Genomic DNA, 5,977 nt, shown 5'->3' with positions numbered 1-5,977 from the left:
CTGGAAAGAATGTAGCAGTTCCGGGGAAGAACATGGAGGATGCCACCATTCCAGGAGACTGAGTTTCCTTGAACTTTTGCCTCGGGACAGCGCCCAGGTTTTTGGGGCCTGTTGGCGCTTGTCACTACTGGAAAGACTGTAGCAAATTTCAATTCCGGTGCCGGCCTCTCTCCCCTTTCCATCCCACCCGCATAAAGTACCCCAGTTAATTAATAATTGACTGCAATCCCTTCAGTATTTAATAGCTTATTTTCCATGCAGTAGTTCTTTCTTCCCACAATGCATCTCTCCCTCCTAAACCTTCTTCTGCTGAGTGTGAAGTTGCTTACAAGGATGTTTCATTTTTAAATGCCACTTCTTTGTGATACGGACAGTACAGATGGTTGGAGGAGACATTTATAAAGAGCCTTTGAAGTTAGGTGGGTACCTGCAATTCCTTCCAGAAGATGTCCCGGATCAGGACCATCATGATAGTGCACCTAGATTTGTTCAAGTTTAACGTACACTCTCACCATTAGAAGTTTAAGGTGTTGCCAAGAGAAGCAAATTTTCATATACTAACTAACTAACTATCTATCTATCTATCTATCTATCTATCTATCTATCTATCTATCTATCTAACTAACTAGTGAGATCAATCCTAAAGAGAATGCATATATTTTCCAGTTAGGAGACAGTACAGCTTCTTGCCTCCCAGAAGATACAGAAGGAAGATGACCTCCCCTTAGCATCACTCATAGCTTAACTCGTGATGCTGTCTAGGTCAGGTCGCCTCTGCAAAGGTGCCATCAGTGTGCATGCGGTTTATAAGTAGTATGAAGCAGTAAGAAGTCCAACTGGGTACCCCATCCCCTGTACCTCAGCCTTGGTCTTGTTGGAGATGTTCTTTCTCTGACTCCCTGTAGAATATGGCTCTTTCACCAGAGAAGACCAAAGAACCATCTTATAGACACTGTACTTATTGATTACTCTGCTGGACTAATTTATATAGGTGGCTGTGGTTTTCTCCTTGGTCATATGAGAGTTGACTGTGAGAGCACTGACAGCTGATGTCTGTAGCAATGGGCTATGCACAATCTTAGAATTACTTCTAATCTTGGCTTTATGGCTTATGTTTCATCTCTGGATTTTCTTGCTTGTTCGCTTTGAGCTTGGGTGTGTCTTGCTTATTGCTAGTAAGTCATTTTACTTGTGCTCAGTCCAAGAAGCACTGTCAATGAATATGTCACATTCTCACTGGAAGCAGAACACGAGGACTTCATTGCTTTGACACCTGTGGGCAAGACTGTCCAACCTGAAGCTCATATGCCCAAATTCCATTCTCTGTGCAGGTGGGTGTTTTTGTGTGGAGACCAGAGGTCAACCTCAGGTATTGTTCCTTGGGAGACATCCAGCATGTCCTTACTGAGACAGGGCCTCTCCTATTGGCTAAAGAGTTGGCAATAGGCTAAGCTGGCTTGCCAGCAAGTCCCAGGGCACTCTCTGTGTCTGTCTCCCCAGTGCTGGGATGATGCATGTCACTGTGCCCACTTTTTCATATGGGTATAGGGGTGCATCTTAGATTCTCATGCTTGTGTGCATAGCATTACTCACTCCCAGTCCTATACCTCACTTTGTACATGTTATTTGCATATTCTTTTTTTAAAGTGATCCATTCTTCAAATTTTATAAGCTCCTGAATTCTCTCACATCAGTATCTAACCTTAGCCTACTGACAGGAAGACGTTTAGTAACACCTGTAGTCCTGGAACGTGTAGAAACAGAGGAGCGATGCCTGCTGCCTGGGCAGGCGATTCTGTCTTCATAGCATGTTACTGAGACTTGCTTGGCTCTCCAGATCCATGGTCAGCTTGGTCACCAGATGTTGTAGTCAGACAGTGAGCTAGTCAATATGTAACTTCACACCCTCATGTGACAGGGAGATCAATTCCATTGAATATTTGGTGCCAGATGAACTCACTTACTAGCTCCCAAATGTGCACACAGACACACAGACACACACACACACACACACACACACACACACACACACACACACACAGAGAGAGAGAGAGAGAGAGAGAGAGAGAGAGAGAGAGAGAGAGAGAGAGAGAGAGAGAGAGAGAGAGAGAGACTTTTAGAGCTACCTTTTGAAAGAATTTGTTGAATATTTAATGCTATACCATACTAGGGTCCTTTGACATTTTAACATCTGATGGTTCCATTTATGCAAACATAACCAGAATAACCCATGCTCAACAGTCTAGCATCCTCACTTAGTGTTCGGGGACTTTGGAGAGGAAGTGGGAATCAGCAGTGGTGTTTGTAAACATATCTTTTGTCTGTTTTCACTTGAAGAATGTCACCCAAGGCAGAAACTTGATATGTTTTTAAATCGTGTGTCATGAAATGGAAAAGAGTTATGGATGATGGTTATCTATGGCTTCCTTTCTTGTAAGGAATTTGTAACCTTAAAACCTTTTTGTTTTCAATTTTGTTCAGATCCAAATTGAGCATGGAACAGAAACAAGGACTTGTTTGCCCAACTTTATGTTTTCATATGCAAAGATTACATTATTTTTATTAATGTTTAAAATTAATTTTTCCATTCCTCCTAGAAACAGTAACACACACAAAAGCTACATTGTAACTCTTTGTCAATAGAATGGGCAGGGGCTATTAAACGAATGAAGAGCTGTCTCTGTATTTACCTCACCAAGACTGTGGGTGGCGCCAAACGTCTTGCAGACAGAGCATGTTCAGATGTGGTAGCCATTTTCTTGTCACTATGACACGATAAAAAAGGTTTGAGATAATGGGTTATGTTGGCACTCTTTGAAGTACAGGGTATTTAGTGTGCTTGTACCTTGAAGGAAACTGGCCCTTCCCCACTGCTAGCCCCTGCATAGGTAATGTAGCCACAGATTTGTTGACCTAGGCTATTTGCCTAGGTCAGAAATCCTCTCTGCCCTTTTCACTGAAGCCATGTTTTGTAATTACCATGATTACTGTTATGTTCTTGGATTCTGCTTGGCTGAGCAGTTATTTCACCACAGTTCCTGTTTCTTGGGTTTGCTGTTTGTTATTTGAGACTCTCCTCGTGGGAGTCACTGGCTCCCTAATGAACTCACTGGCTCTCATATGATTCCCTTTGGGTTTATCACCTGCACAGTTCTGGCTCCCATGGGTGGCCATTAGATTGGCTTTGGTCACAACGATGTATTTCCCCAGTAGGAGACAGCCGAGTGGGCCTCTCTATGTACAACATGCTGCTTTATGTCTTTAAACATCAGTGTTGAACTTCTTCCCTGATCCAGGGCTCCTGCCATGTAGGTGTCTTCTGAGAATTCATTGAGAAGGTTTAGAGGGTCCCCTCTTCTTAGACACCTTCAGTTACCCTCTCAAACCACCCACCCCATTAGAGCCACATCATGTGTATTCTCTTGAAGCGCCATCTGCAACTTAACTACTGGTTTGTTTTTTCATCTTCATTTTGGTAATAGCCTTATTGAGATATAATTCATAGGCCAACAGTTTACTCACTTAAAGAATACAATTCAATAGCTTTTAGCATATTCACAGAGTTAGACAACCATCAAAATAGTCATTCTAGAACAATTTCATCGCCCACAGTTCCAGACTGGAAACCAACCAAATGTCCATTAGCAGAAGAAGGAATAAATAACAGGCAGTATATCCACATAGCTGACCATGATTTGGTCATAAAAAGGAAATAAGTATTAATTCATGCTACAGTGTAAAAAATGTTCAAAGTCATTGTGCTACTTGAATGAAAGAAGACAGTTCACATATTATTCTATGATTATAGATTTCTATTTAACAACTATATTCCTAGAGACCTAACCATAGACAATGGAAGTAAATACTTATTCTGAAATATCATGCTGCGTCCTGTGGATATGGAGACTTACTATATATTAATAATAATTTTTAGCAAATACGAAGGATGATGTTGCTTGCTCACTTGTACCTTTTTTTTTTTTTTTTTTTTGTAGTTATACTTATGTTCATGATCTGTTTGTACCAAGTGCCTAGTGTATTTTACTTATGGTTGCTGTGATGGTTTGTGTACGTTTGGCCCAGGGAGTGGTACTATTTTGGAAGTGTGTCCTTGTTGGAGTAGGTGTGTTCTTGTTGGAGTAGGTGTGTCATTGTGGGTGTGGGCTTTAAGAACCTTACTCCTAGCTGCCTGGAAGCCAGTATTCTACTAGCAGCTTTAAGATAAAGATGTAGAATTCTCAGCTCCTCCTGCACCATGCCTGCCTGCATGCTGTCATATTCCTGTCTTGATGAGAATGGACTGAACCTCTGAAACTGTAAGCCAGGCCCAATTAAATGTTGTCTTTATATGAGTTGCCTTGGTCATGGTGTCTGTTAACAGCAGTAAAACTCTAACTAAGACAGTCCCTAAGACAATAGAAGGGAAGAACCAGATAACTTACATGCTCTGCAGTCCCTCCCCATCCAGGTGCGATTAGGGAGGCCATTAAAAATCCCCCCACCCAATATGGTCATATCACCCTGAATGTGCCCAATCTCTTTCAAACTCCCAAGATAAGTAGCATCAAGCCTCGTTAGTACTCAGGCAGAAGTCCTCACACTCCTAGTTTGATTCAACTGTGCCTTGCTAGGAAGAAGACATAGTTTCCATATGAGTCACACTGCCAGTAACTGCACCTACATAGCCATGCATGCAAGATCAGATCACAGACATCACGTTTGTTGTCAAAGCTCAGGGAATCATTGTTCTGTGGTTTCTATCACTTACTAAGGAGAGTGAAAGCAAATCTAGTCTCAGGGCTGGGGAGCCATGTTCACCCGAGGAGAGTCATATTTTCTGGGAGAAGAAAAGGTGCAAAGAAGGCTGCTGGGATGTTTCAAGGTGAGAGTTCATCCTCCATTTCTACTGTGTGCCCTGACATGACATCCAGTGGTGCTCACTGTTCTCTCTTTAGACAGCCTTGATGGCCGCTGCCAAAATATATCCAAACATATCTCAGCAGATTCGTGGATTGTATCCATTTCTGAAGCCAGAAGAAGACTACCAAATGAATTAACCACTAAGGAAAATGCAGGGATTTCAGAAGTTGTGTGGTTCTTCCGAGAAGCATGGATATATGAGAAAGCATCATGTGCCGGCCATAGCCTCTTGTGAGGGATTTGAAATTTCTTCTTTCTAATGCTCAAGTCACCACTTATGTTTGTTAGTGGGTAAAGTATTATAAGGTGAGCTAACAGTCCTTGGGGAGAACAAAGAAAAGCCACAGACACCAACAGCAAGAGGCAGGGTAGAAACAGTTCATGATGGAGCTGTTACATCAGGCTGGAGGAAGCCAGCATGAGTTGGAGGGAGACTCTTGTCTTATTTTCCTTTCTAGTTCCTGTAGAAAACACTGTGAAAACAACATAGGAGCTAAGGGTTGATTTTGGATCACAGTTTCATGCTACAGTCTACCATAGTGAGGTCATCACATTCATAATTCATCACATTCACAGACAGAGAGCAATGACATGATCATCTTCTCCTCTTTGGTGCAATCCAGGATCCCCCAAACCCAGATAGTGATGCCCACTTTTAGGTTGGGTCTTCCTACATCAATTGAAGCAACCAAGACACTCCTTTATAGACATGGCCACATGCTAACCTGATCAAGACAATCCTTCATTGAGACTCTCTTCCTAGGTAATTCAAGATCATGTTGAGTTGACAGTTCAAACTCATCAACACAACTGCAGAGGAGATGGCAGTTGGATATATAGGTAGAACATTTCCAGGTGGAGCTAGGGGTGAGAACTTCATGGGATCTGGCTCTAAGACAGTGAGCTATGTTTACAAGATTCAAGCCCAGCAGTGAGGGAGTTTCCAAAGCTGGAACTCAGGAAGCTCATAGATGAACTTGTGTACAAGCATCCCTGTTATGTCTCCTCATAAGCCAGTATGATGTTGTGACCACTCTCTCAGTCCTTTATTTAGGTG

Source organism: Mus pahari, chromosome 19 (genome assembly GCF_900095145.1).
Source record: "Mus pahari chromosome 19, PAHARI_EIJ_v1.1, whole genome shotgun sequence".
Lineage (NCBI taxonomy): Eukaryota > Metazoa > Chordata > Mammalia > Rodentia > Muridae > Mus > Mus pahari.
The sequence above is the reverse complement of the archived record's forward strand: the minus strand, read 5'-3'. Positions refer to the sequence as shown.